This window comes from Lolium perenne, chromosome 2 (assembly GCF_019359855.2).
Source record: "Lolium perenne isolate Kyuss_39 chromosome 2, Kyuss_2.0, whole genome shotgun sequence".
NCBI lineage: Eukaryota > Viridiplantae > Streptophyta > Magnoliopsida > Poales > Poaceae > Lolium > Lolium perenne.
Genome location: NC_067245.2, coordinates 272,045,399 through 272,059,991, shown reverse-complemented (window position 1 = coordinate 272,059,991; position 14,593 = coordinate 272,045,399).

Genomic DNA, 14,593 nt, shown 5'->3' with positions numbered 1-14,593 from the left:
CCCAGTAAGTACAGCAGCTAAAAAGGCCGTTGAATAAAAAATAAGCTAAAAAGGCCGAGGTAATAAGCTAAAAAAAACTAAAAAGGCCAAGGCCCAACAAAGCCGAAAAAAATAATCAGTACTAATGGGCTCATCCCACATAAGGAGATGAATGGACCGGGCTGAATTCAGATAATGACGTTTCTAATTCGTCACAATTTTGCCACGTCGGATTGCCACGCTGGACTCGGGGGTAGGTGCCCATGACGTTTTGGGAACGTCATGCCGTTAGTGACGTTTGCAAACGTCACAAAGATCTACTACATTTTCAAGTGGAACGTCGCAAGCAGTCACTGCTGACTCCCAGCTTTCGACGTTTTGAAAAGCGTCACTGTAATGTCACAAGTAACCATCAGTGACGTTTCAGTGACACCTTTTTTTTGTCAACTTATGGCAGATTTCTTGTAGTGGGCGCCGCCACCGTCCACCAATTCCTTTATCCCCGTCACCCCGATTCCTCTCGCCCCCCACCCGCGCCAGAGACTCGAGGTCAAAGCTTGCATCTTTTGTGCCGCTGGGCGAGGAGGCGCTAGATCTTCATCCGCCACCGACGTGCTTCTGGGCGAGGAGGCCCTGGACCTGCGTGCGCTGGCGAGCGATGTCCTGCATGGCGAGGAGGCGCTGGATTTGGTGACGAGGGCTGCCGCGCCTGGGCGGCTCTGCTGGGCGCGTACAAGGTGGGGCGGACCCTCGGGGAAGGCAGCTTCGGCAGGGACCTCGTCTTCGTCGACTTCGGGCCAACTCCAACGCTCCCCGAGCAAATCCCACTCCTTGCTCTCACTCCCGAAGCTTCTGTCGGCTGACAGGTGGGGCACCGACTCGCCGTCGGCCGTTTCCATGGCGGGGCAGCCGCCGCCTGGCGCGGAGGACGACTTCCTCGACCACTTCTTCAGAACCCCCTCCTTCCCCGCCGGCCAAGGCGCAGCTGCTGCGCCCAGGGACCACCACCCCTTCCCGCTCGCCGCCGCCGCGGAGCCCTCCGTCGGCACCAGGCGCCTCCCCGATGGCGCCGCACCTCCGCCCTGCACCGCCTCCTCAGGTTGATTCGAATTAAGTGAATGGTGTGTACTTTAACCTTCGATTTGTTAAGGCTAGTACTGATTCGTTGTGTTTGATTAAAATCTAGGTTTTGTGATGCCATGAGCAGCTTTCTAATGCAGATTATGCAGTGTTCATATTTGTGAAATCATATGATTCTGTTTCTTTTCCATGGTCTGCATAAGGAATTGACACATGTGCTTTTCATTGGAAAATCCTACAAGGTCCATACCAGAACACAACAAGCTGGACATAGGAGATACCTTCATCTTTTAATGGAGTAGAAATTTCAGTAAAGTGATCTGCAATAAGTGGGATAGTGAACATCTTTGTCTGCTTTATGTGCTTAGCCACAACCGAATTGTAGCTCAATTTCTATCTTGTGTGCTTTAGTGCTTGTAGTGCTGCCATGGTAAAACTTAACCGAATCTGATATAATTGAACAGGCTATTGCTGAAGGTAAATAATCATATGCTACTTCCAATGTGAAGATGGCGCCTTCGCATGGAGCAGCGGGAAGACTGTCGCCTGCCCCGCCATGCCTCGACAAGAATCTGAGACAGGTAATCCCCTTTACTCTCAGTCCCATCTCTCTCTGAGCGCAAGGGAAAACGCATATTGCTGTCAGCCTACTTTTATATAGTGATTTAGAGCGGAGTAGTTCAGCTTTGCGCTACTAGCTAAACTCTTCCTAGTCACGCAGATGCACCCACAAGCAGATATCTTCTTCTGCAAATATCATTGATCTTAATACTGTTCTTTTTTAACCGAGCAAGTAGTTCAGTTAGTGCATGAGTAATTGCAGTAGATAAACTTTCATTGTCACATGCTCACCTCCTGCATCTTGCTCTTCATGGAGATTTTGTTCAGCCATTTCTTCTTTTGTGCATGAGTAATTCGGTTAGTGTATGAGTATATAGCAATAAAAGTACTCCTGTTTCGTGATTGCACTAGACTAAAACTTGCATTTTCTTGCACATGTGTATGATTCATGCACTAGAGTACTCCTACTGAATTTATTTGTTGTTGTTTTAAGACTTAAAGTTTGGTTGGTATTTTGTGCAAATGTGCAATGTTCCTGTTACAATGGCACACATTAGCATTTAGCAGCATGCTGTACTCTTCCTTTTCCTTATTGTTACTTTATACTAGAGTATATAAAGCTTTTGACCACCCACATTCCTTACTGAGAAAGCTTTGTGTCGGAAGGGTGATTGGCCCCATAAGAAACTCATGTAATAGTCTTTAAGGTTTAATGTTACCTGCTTAGTTTATTACTTCACTGTTAACCTGTCTTAACTTAAGAAGATATTCAGTTTAGTAGATGGAAGTGCAGTATAATGGTTCACATCAATAAATTTTGTAATTTCATCATGTTTCAATTTAAAATCGCTCAAAAAGATTTTGTATGTTGTATAGTGCCTTAATTCTGAGGTATACTAAATGATTGTACCTATTTAAATTCAGTTACATGGACATGTTCTTCGGGTGGAGTGAAATTCCATATTAACTCTCTCATATATGGGCAAAGGCAACTAGTCAAGTGGAGTAATGAGTTGAAAACAATACACCACCTCAAAAGGATACAGCTCCGTGGTAGAATGTACCTCCCTGTTGTAAGCAAACTCCACATGCGGCAAACACTCTTCCCACTCCTTCAGGTTCTTCTTGATCATGGATCTCAACAGTTGTGATAATGTTCTATTCACCACTTCAGTTTGTCCACCAGTTTGGGGATGACAAGTAGTACTGAAAATTAGCTTCGTCCCCAGCTTTCTCCACGGCGTCTTCCAGAAGTAGCTCATAAACAATAGTCTTCGGGACTCCATCTAGTCGTACAACGTCCCTGAAAAACAGGTTAGCAATATGCGACGCATCGTCTCTTTTGTGGCAGGCAATAAAATGTGACATTTTAGAAAATCTGTCCACTACCACAAATATAGAATCATGGCCTCATTTAGTACGCGGCAAACCCAACACAAAATCCATACTAATATCCTCTCAAGGTGTAGTAGGTGCCGGTAAAGGAGTATACAAACCGCGAGGATTAAGCTTGGACTTGGACTTGTTGCAAGTAATGCACCTCTTCACATACCTGTCCACATCCCACCTCATCTTTGGCCAATAAAAATGGTCAGCTAGCATGAGTAGCGTCTTCTCACGCCCAAAGTGACCCATCAAACCTCCAGCATGTGATTCCTGCAATAAGAGCAAACGCATAGATGATTCTGGAACACATAGTTTGTTAGCTCTAAATAAGAACCCATCATGTATGTGATATTTTTCCCATGCTTTACCAATAGCACACAAGCGATATGGTTTAGAAAAATCATGATCAATGGCATACAAATCACATAGCACTTCTAATCCAGGAATTTTAACATCAAGTTGAGTTAATAGCATATTCTTCCTAGATACCTACCTATCCTGCCCATCTGTTCCGTAGGAGGTATCGCATGCGGCGTAGCTTGTTCGTCCGAATCGTCAAAGCCTGCGAATTGCATTCGAATTACTTCAAGCAATGTAGGAATGCCGTCGGGGTGATGGGTTTCAGCGCTTTCCAAAAGATCGCTGCTGCCATGAGGGTAATTGCGTATGGCATCCCCGCGGATTACACCGACGAGTATCTTCGAATTGGCGAAGATACTACCACGGAGTCAGTCCACAGGTTTGCTCGCATGATTATCAAGTTGTACGGGCCTACGTATCTCCGAGCTCCCAACGAGGATGACACCAAACGGTTGATGGAGATAAATGAGAAAAGAGGTTGGCATGGAATGCTTGGTAGTCTCGATTGTATGCATTGGACATGGAAGAATTGTCCAAAAGCATGGCATGGACAATTCTGTGGCAAGAGCAAAGATGCAACCATTGTCCTTGAGGCCGTAGCATCACAAGATTTGTGGATTTGGCACTGTTTTTTTGGTTTGCCGGGGACACTCAATGACATCAACGTCCTGCAAAGGTCTCCTTTGTTTGCTAAATTAGCAAATGGGGAAGCACCCACTTGCAACTACAAGGTCATGAACAATGAGTACACAATGGGCTATTACCTAGCCGATGGCATTGATGCTAGCACGCAGTCGACATGCCCGTTGGAAACCCAAGAGGAAGGTGTGATGCGTACAGCGGCAAGTTTTCCCTCAGTAAGAAACCAAGGTTTATCGAACCAGTAGGAGCCAACACTACTAGGAAAAGGCCTAGACGTAAGATTGCTATCAGTGGCGCACCACTAAACAGGTGCGCCACTGCTATATAGTGGTGCTTCACTAGTAACTTATTACCAATGGCGCACTAGTATAGTGCTAGGCCACTACTAATTTTTAAGTTGAATTACAGATAAATCTCAAGTTAGCAATGGCGCACCACATCTAGATGCGTTATTGCTATATAAGGTAGCAATGGCGCACGTATAGACTGTGCGCCACTGTGCTGGCCAAAATCGCACCCGCCGTGGCGCACTGCGCGTGCTGCGCCACTGTGTTGGCCCCCTCCCCCACAGACCACATCCCCACCTATCACCCACACACTTCTCTCTCTCCACACCACCACGCACGAATCCATCTGTAGAATTGCTCTCCACCGTCCCTATCTTATCCTCACTCTGCTCAGCTGCACCTCAATCGCACCCGCACCATACCATACAGAGACGCCACCAGCACACAAGAAGACGGCGGCGGGATGTTCCTCCGGCGGATCCTGAGCGACGGGTTGGGCTAGCGGCCCTGCGCTCTGCGCGGGCGGTGAAGCAAACGACGCTACACGCGCGCGCAAGCCCTCAACGAGATCAAGGCCGTCCCCGAGGACGAGGGCTAGGCCGTCGATGTCGGCGGAGGACGGGCTCCTCGCGCTGGCGCGACTTCTCCACCGAGGCGTCGTGCCTGGAGCTGGCGCTCAGCCCGGCGCACGCCGCCTCGCTCCTCCCGCTTGCCGAGGCCCACACGTGACTGCGCCTCGCCCGCTCCAAGGTTCTCGCCTCCGTCCCGTCGAAGAAGCAAGTGCTCCGCCGTGGGCTCGGCCTCCTCGCGTCCGCCTCCGTGTCTGGTCTCCTCCGCCCCGGACGTCATCGCGGACGAGCTCGCCACGGCCGCCGCCGTCGTAGAAGCATGTGCTCCACCGCGGGCTCGGCCTCCTCGTGTCTGCCTCCGCGTCTGGTCTCCTTCCCCTCGGCCGTCGTAGCGGTCGAGCTCGCCACGGCCGCCGCCGTCGCGGACGAGCTCCCTCGTTCAGGGCGAAGTCGTCGAAGAGCGCATGGAGGCAACGGCGGCGGCTCCACCGCGCCGCTAGGATTTGATTGCTTTTTTTTATTCTTTTTAGGGTCCTAGATGCAAAGTTTAGAAACTATGATTGTATTTTTCCATTTGGCCATGCGCCACCATGTTACAGGGTTTTGTAATAGAATAATAAAAGTGGGTTTTCTTTTAATGCCTGGCTCAGATCCACCGCGCAGAGACACTGCCCCAGTCGAACAGACCAACGTGGCCTTCTTTAATTTAATCATTAGTGAGTGGCTGTGGCGCACCGCATGTATTTGACAGTGGCGCACCGCATGGATTTGATAGTAGCGCACCATTTTGCTTAGCAATGGCGCATTAGGAGGTGCGGCACTACCATTTGTGCTAGTAGTGGCGCATTAGGAGGTGCGTCATTGCTAATAGTTAGCAGTGGCGTGATAGTAGTGGCGCACCACTAGTGCGTCACTGATGGAAAAAAGTGGTGCGCCACTGATTGCCTGTTTTCTAGTAGTGCAAGAAGCACGTTGAAGGTTGATGGCGGCGGAGTGTAGTGCGGCGCAACACCAGGGATTCCGGTGCCAACGTGGAACCTGCACAACACAACCAAAGTACTTTGTCCCAACGTAACAGTGAGGTTGTCAATCTCCCCGGCTTGCTGTAACAAAGGATTAGATGTATAGTGTGGATGATGATGTTTGCAGAGAACAGTAGAACGAGTATTGCAGCAGATTGTATTCGATGTAAAAGAATGGACCGGGGTCCACAGTTCACTAGAGGTGTCTCTCCCATAAGAATAAGCATGTTGGGTGAACAAATTACAGTTGGGCAATTGACAAATAGAGAGGGCATGACCATGCACATACATGTTATGATGAGTAGTGTGAGATTTAATTGGGCATTACGACAAAGTACATAGACCGCTATCCAGCATGCATCTATGCCTAAAAAGTCCACCTTCAGGTTATCATCCGAACCCCCTCCAGTATTAAGTTGCAAACAACAGACAATTGCATTAAGTATGGTGCGTAATGTAATCAACGAATATATCCTTAGACATAGCATTGATGTTTTATCCCTAGTGGCAACAGCACATCCACAACCTTAGAACTTTCTGTCACTGTCCCAGATTTAATGGAGGCATGAACCCACTATCGAGCATAAATACTCCCTCTTGGAGTTACAAGCACAAACTTGGCCAGAGCCTCTACTAGCAACGGAGAGCATGCAAGATCATAAACAACACATAGATGATAGATTGATAATCAACATAACATAGCATTTACTATTCATCGGATCCCAACAAACACAACATATAGTATTACAGATAGATGATCTTGATCATGTTAGGCAGCTCACAAGATCCAACAATGATAGCACAATTAGGAGAAGACGACCATCTAGCTACTGCTATGGACCCATAGTCCAGGGGTGAACTACTCACTCATCACTCCGGAGGCGACCATGGTGGTGTAGAGTCCTCCGGGAGATGATTCCCCTCTCCGGCAGGGTGCCGGAGGCGATCTCCTGAATCCCCCGAGATGGGATTGGCGGCGGCGGCGTCTCTGGAAGGTTTTCCGTATCGTGGCTCTCGGTACTGGTGGTTTCGCGACGAAGGCTTTAAGTAGGCGGAAGGGCAGGTCAAGGGGCGTCATGGGGGCCTCACACAACAGGGCCGTGCGGGCCCCCTGTAGGCCGCGCCGCCCTACTGTGGCGGCGCCCCGTGGCCCCACTTCGTTTCATCTTCGGACTTCTGGAAGCTTCGTGGAAAAATAGGCCCCTGGGCGTTGATTTCGTCCAATTCCGAGAATATTTCCTTACTAGGATTTCTGAAACCAAAAAAGCAATGAAAAAGCAATCGGCTCTTCGGCATCTTGTTAATAGGTTAGTGCCGGAAAATGCATAAATATGACATAAAGTAAGTATAAAACATGTAGGTATCATCAATAAAGTAGCATGGAACATAAGAAATTATCGATACGTTGGAGACGTATCAGCATCCCCAATCTTAGTTCCTACTCGTCCCGAGTAGGTAAACGATAACAAAGATAATTTCTGAAGTGAAATGCCATCATAATCTTGATCAATTCTATTTTAAGCATATGTAATGAATGCAGCGATCCAAAGCAATGGTAAAGACAATGAGTAAACAACTGAATCATATAGCAAAGACTTTTCATGAATAGTACTTTCGAGACAAGCATCAATAAGTCTTGCATAAGAGTTAACTCATAAAGCAATAAATTCATAGTAAAGGTATTGAAGCAACACAAAGGAAGATTAAGTTTCAGCAGTTGCTTTCAACTTGTAACATGTATATCTCATGAATTGTTGTCAACATAAAGTAATATGATGAATGCAAATATGCAAGTATGTAAGAATCAATGCACAGTTAACACAAGTGTTTGCTTCTTGAGGTGGGAGGAAATAGGTAAACTGACTCAACATAAAAGTAGAAGAAAGGCCCTTCGAAGAGGGAAGCATCGATTGCTATATTTGTGCTAGAGCTTTTATTTTGAAAACAAGAAACAATTTTGTCAACGGTAGTAATAAATGATACGTCTCCGACGTATCGATAATTTCTTATGTTCCATGCCACATTATTGATGATATCTACATGTTTTATGCATACTTTATGTCATATTTATGCATTTTCCGGCACTAACCTATTAACGAGATGCCGAAGAGCCGATTCTTTGTTTTCTGCTGTTTTTGGTTTCAGAAATCCTAGTAAGGAAATATTCTCGGAATTGGACGAAATCAACGCCAAGGGGCCTATTTTGCCACGAAGCTTCCAGAAGACCGAAGATGATACGAAGTGGGGCCACGAGGTGGCCAGACGCTAGGGCGGCGCGGCCCAAGCCCTGGCCGCGCCGGCCTAGTGTGTGGGCCCCTCGCGTCGCCTCCTGACCTGCCCTTCCGCCTACATATAGTCTTCGTCGCGAAACCCCCAGTACCGAGAGCCACGATACGGAAAACCTTCCAGAGACGCCGCCGCCGCCAATCCCATCTCGGGGGATTCAGGAGATCGCCTCCGGCACCCTGCCGGAGAGGGGATTCATCTCCCGGAGGACTCTTCACCGCCATGGTCGCCTCCGGAGTGATGAGTGAGTAGTTCACCCCTGGACTATGGGTCCATAGCAGTAGCTAGATGGTTGTCTTCTCCTCATTATGCTTCATTGTCGGGTCTTGTGAGCTGCCTAACATGATCAAGATCATCTATCTGTAATACTATATGTTGTGTTTGTTGGGATCCGATGGATAGAGAATACTATGTTATGTTGATTATCAATCTATTATCTATGTGTTGTTTATGATCTTGCATGCTCTCCGTTATTAGTAGAGGCTCTGGCCAAGTTTTTACTCTTAACTCCAAGAGGGAGTATTTATGCTCGATAGTGGGTTCATGCCTCCATTAAATGCAGGACGATGTGATGAAAGTTCTAAGGTTGTGGATGTGCTGTTTCCACTAGGGATAAAACATCGATGCTATGTCCGAGGATGTAGTTATTGATTATATTACGCACCATACTTAATGCAATTGTCTGTTGTTTTCAACTTAATACTGGAAGGGGTTCGGATGATAACCTGAAGGTGGACTTTTTAGGCATAGATGCATGCTGGATAGCGGTCTATGTACTTTGTCGTAATGCCCAATTAAATCTCACAATACTCATCATATCATGTATGTGCATTGTCATGCCCTCTCTATTTGTCAATTGCCCAACTGTAATTTGTTCACCCAACATGCTATTTATCTTATGGGAGAGACACCACTAGTGAACTGTGGACCCCGGTCCATTCTTTTAATCGAATACAATCTACTGCAATACTTGTTCTACTGTTTTCTGCAAACAATCATCATCCACACTATACATCTAATCCTTTGTTACAGCAAGCCGGTGAGATTGACAACCTCACTGTTTCGTTGGGGCAAAGTACTTTGGTTGTGTTGTGCAGGTTCCACGTTGGCGCCGGAATCCCTGGTGTTGCGCCGCACTACATCTCGCCGCCATCAACCTTCAACGTGCTTCTTGACTCCTACTGGTTCGATAAACCTTGGTTTCTAACTGAGGGAAACTTACTGCTGTACGCATCACACCTTCCACTTGGGGTTCCCAACGGTCGCGTGTTGTACGCGTGTCAAGCTCTTTTTCTGGCGCTGTTGCTGGGGACATGAAGAGAAGTTGCACCACAGGGATCTCTAACTCCCACGTCAACTTTGCGCCAGCAACTCTTTTTCTGGCGCCGTTGCCGGGGAGATCAAGACACGCTGCAAGGGGAGTCTCCACATCCCAATCTCTTTACTTTGTTTTTGTCTTGCTTTATTTTATTTACTACTTTGTTTGCTGCACTAAATCAAAACACAAAAAACAATTAGTTGCTAGTTTTACTTTACTTGCTATCTTGTTTGCCATATCAAAAACACAAAAAAATTAGTTGCTAGTTTTACTTTATCTGTTATTTTGTTTGCTATATTAAAAACACAAAAAAATTAGTTACTTGCATTTTACTTTTGTTACCATGTCTAGTTCTTCACTTGTTACTTCTTCACCTGAAGAATTAGTCTTCACTTTTAAACAAGGGGATGAGGAGAGTTTTAAAGATGCTTGGTCCAGAATTTTTACTTCTTATCGTAAAGCTGAACCTCAAATGACTCTAAATTTGCTCCTTAGTAACTTTTATTTTGGTCTTATGATTCGCTATAGATATGCCTTGGATGCTTTAGTGGGAGGAGATTTCCTTCATTGCAATGGGGATCAAGCTTTTAATGCCATAAAGAAGTTGGTTGCATCACATGATTCAGCTAACAACTTTGATTCAGCCCTTATTAGCATTTATAATAGATTAAACACTCTTGAGACAAGTGCATCTCGCTTGAATGACAACTATCGCTATGTTCGTAACCGTCTTGAACAAGTTTTAGTGAACTCTGAACCTTCATTATGAGATCCTACTATTAAAATTGTTATTGGTGATCAAACTCTTCATGCCAATTGTGATATTATGTCTGAATTTTGCCTTATGCCTAAGAGTATTCATGAATTTTTGAAACTTTGGGGATTCGTCGAAGGGGGAGAAGGAATAACTCTTATTGATAACTCTGTTATAATCCCTAAGGGAATAGCCGCAGGTGTGCATACAACCATTCTTGGAAGAACAATATCCATTGATTATCTTGTTATTGAATGTGCAGGAACAGGACAAATCACACTCGGAAGATCCCTGCTGAAACTATTGGGAGCAGTCATAGATATGGGAGAAGGCACCCTAAAATTCACCTCTACACCGGGGGGAAGACATGTATTCCCTAAATCAAAGGGTAAGAAAAAGAACAAGAAAGGTAATGGCAAGGCCCAAGGTAATGTTGATACACTATCTCTTGATAACACTTGATATACACTTTCTGCGCCTAGCTGAAAGGCGTTAAAGAAAAGCGCTTATGGGAGACAACCCATGTTTTTACTACAGTACTTTTATTTTATATTTGAGTCTTGGAAGTTGTTACTACTGTAGCGCAACCTCTCCTTATCTTAGTTTTGTGCATTGTTGTGCCAAGTAAAGTCGTTGATAGTAAGGTTCATACTAGATTTGGATTACTGCGCAGAAACAGATTTCTTTGCTGTCACGAATATGGTTCTAATTCTCTGTAGGTAGCTCAGAAAATTATGCCAATTTACGTGAGTGATCCTCAGATATGTACGCAACTTTCATTAAATTTGAGAATTTTCATTTGAGCAAGTCTGGTGACTCAATAAAATTCGTCTTTACAAACTGTTCTGTTTTGACAGATTCTGTCTTTTATTTCGCATTGCCTGTTTTGCTATGCTTGATGGATTTTTCGATTCCATTAACTTTCAGTAGCTTTGTGCAATGTCCAGAAGTGTTAAGAATGATTGTGTCATCTCTGAACATGTAAATTTTGATTATGCACTAACCCTCTAATGAGTTGTTTTGAGTTTGGTGTGGAGGAAGTTTTCAAGGATCAAGAGAGGGAGATGATACAACATGATCAAGGAGAGTGAAAGCTCTAAGCTTGGGGATGCCCCGGTGGTTCACCCCTGCATATATCAAGAAGACTCAAACGTCTAAGCTTGGGGATGCCTTGGGCATCCCCTTCTTCATCGACAACATTATCAGGTTCCTCTAGTGAAACTATATTTTTATTCCATCACATCTTATGTACTTTGCTTGGAGCGTCGGTTTGTTTTTGTTTTTGTTTTGTTTGAATAAAATGGATCCTAGCATTCTTTGTGTGGGAGATAGACACGCTCCGCTGTTGCATATGGACAAATATGTCCTTAGGCTTTTCTCATAATATTCATGGCGAAAGTTTCTTCTTCGTTAAATTGTTATATGGTTGGAAACGCAAAATGATACATGTAGTAATTGCTAAAATGTCTTGGATAATGTGATACTTGGCAATTGTTGTGCTCATGTTTAAGCTCTTGCATCATATACTTTGCACCTATTAATGAAGAAATACATAGAGCTTGCTAAAATTTGGTTTGCATAATTAAGGTCTAGATAATTTCTAGTATTGAGTTTGAATAACAAGGAAGACGGTGTAGAGTCTTATAATGTTTACAATATGTCTTTTATGTGAGTTTTGCTGTACCGATTCATCCTTGTGTTTGTTTCAAATAAACCTTGCTAGCCTAAACCTTGTACCGAGAGGGAATACTTTGAAGGAGATATGCCCTAGAGGCAATAATAAAGTGGTTATTATTTATATCTTTATGTTTATGATAAATGTTTATATATCATGCTAGAATTGTATTAACCGAAACATTAGTACATGTGTGATATGTAGACAAACAAGAAGTCCCTAGTATGCCTCTTAAACTAGCTTGTTGATTAATGGATGATTAGTTTCATAATCATGAACATTGGATGTTATTAATAACAAGGTTATGTCATTGTGTGAATGATGTAATGGACACACCCAATTAAGCATAGCATAAGATCTCGTCATTAAGTTATTTGCTATAAGCTTTCGATACATAGTTACCTAGTCCTTATGACCATGAGATCATGTAAATCACTTATACCGGAAAGGTACTTTGATTACACCAAACACCACTGCGTAAATGGGTGGCTATAAAGGTGGGATTAAGTATCCGGAAAGTATGAGTTGAGGCATATGGATCAACAGTGGGATTTGTCCATCCCGATGACGGATAGATATACTCTGGGCCCTCTCGGTGGAATGTCGTCTAATGTCTTGCAAGCATATGAATGAGTTCATAAGAGACCACATACCACGGTACGAGTAAAGAGTACTTGTCAGGAGACGAGGTTGAACAAGGTATAGAGTGATACCGAAGATCAAACCTCGGACAAGTAAAATATCGCGAGACAAAGGGAATTGGTAATATATGTGAATGGTTCATTCGATCACTAAAGTCATCGTTGAATATGTGGGAGCCATTATGGATCTCCAGATCCCGCTATTGGTTATTGGTCGGAGTGAGTACTCAACCATGTCCGCATAGTTCTCGAACCGTAGGGTGACACACTTAAAGTTGGATGTTGAAATGGGAGTACTTGAATATGGAATGGAGTTCGAATATTTGTTCGGAGTCCCGGATGAGATCCCGGACATCACGAGGAGTTCCGGAATGGTCAGGAGAATAAGATTCATATATAGGATGTCATTTTATGTGAAATAAAATGTCGCGGAAGGTTCTATGGAAGGTTCTAGAAGGTTCTAGAAAAGTCCGGAAGAAACCACCAAGGAAGGTGGAGTCCACATGGGACTCCACCTCCATGGCCGGCCAGCCCTAGATGGGGAGGAGTCCCAAGTGGACTCCTCCATAGGGGCCGGCCACCCCACATGGGAGGTGGAAATCCCACCTTTTGGTGGGAGTCCCTAGTTGGGCTAGGTGTCCCCTCTTATGGAAGGTTTTTGGTTCGGGTCTTATTCGAAGACTTGGACACCAACACTTGGGGATCCACCTATATAATGAGGGGCCAAGGGAGGGGGCCGACCACCCCAAGACCAGAAGCTGGCCGCCCCCCTTGAGTGGCCGGCCACCCCCTCCCAAACCCTAGCCGCCCCCTTCTCCTCCATATCTCCCGCGTAGCTTAGCGAAGCTCCGCCGGACTTCTTCACCGCCACCGACACCACGCCGTCGTGCTGTCGGATTCAAGAGGAGCTACTACTTCCGCTGCCCGCTGGAACGGGGAGGTGGACGTCGTCTTCATCAACAACCGAACGTGTGACCGAGTACGGAGGTGCTGCCCGTTCGTGGCGCCGGAACCGATCGTGATCAAGATCTTCTACGCGCTTTTGCAAGCGGCAAGTGATCATCTACCGCAGCAACAAGAGCCTCCTCTTGTAGGCTTTGGAATCTCTTCAAGGGTGAGACTCGATACCCCCTCGTTGCTACCGTCTTCTAGATTGCATCTTGGCTTGGATTGCGTGTTCGCGGTAGGAAAATTTTTGTTTTCTATGCAACGTTATCCTACAGTGGTATCAGAGCCGTGTCTATGCATAGATGGTTGCACGAGTAGAACACAATGATTTGTGGGCGTTGATGCTCTTGTTATCTTTAGTTTGAGTACTTTGCATCTTTGTGGCATAGTGGGATGAAGCGGCTCGGACTAACTTTACATGACCGCGTTCATGAGACTTGTTCCTCGTTCGACATGCAACTTGTATTGCATAAGAGGCTTTGCGGGTGTCTGTCTCTCCTACTATAGTGAAGATTCAATTTACTCTTCTATTGAAAATATTAGTATCAACGTTGTGGTTCATGTTCATAGGTAGATTAGATCTCTCTTGAAAACCCTAAACCACGTAAAATATGCAAACCAAATTAGAGACGTCTAACTTGTTTTTGCAGGGTTTGGTGATGTGATATGGCCATGATATGATGATGAATATGTATGAGATGATCATTATTGTATTGTGGCAACCGGCAGGAGCCTTATGGTTGTCTTTAATTTTCATGTTGAGTAGTATTTCAAAGTAGTTGTAATAGTTGATACATGAGGTGAACAACCATGAAGACGGCGCCATGAACCTTGGCGCTTCTGCCGACGATGATGGAGATCATGCTCGTTGATGATGGAGATCATGTCCGTGCTTTGGAGATGAAGATCGAAGGCGCAAAGACAAAAGGGCCATATCATATCACATATGAACTGCATGTGATGTTAATCCTTTTATGCATCTTATTTTGCTTAGATCGCGACGGTAGCATTATAAGATGATCCCTCACATTAATATCAAGATAATAAAGTGTTCTTCCCTCGTATGCACCGTTATATGATTAAAT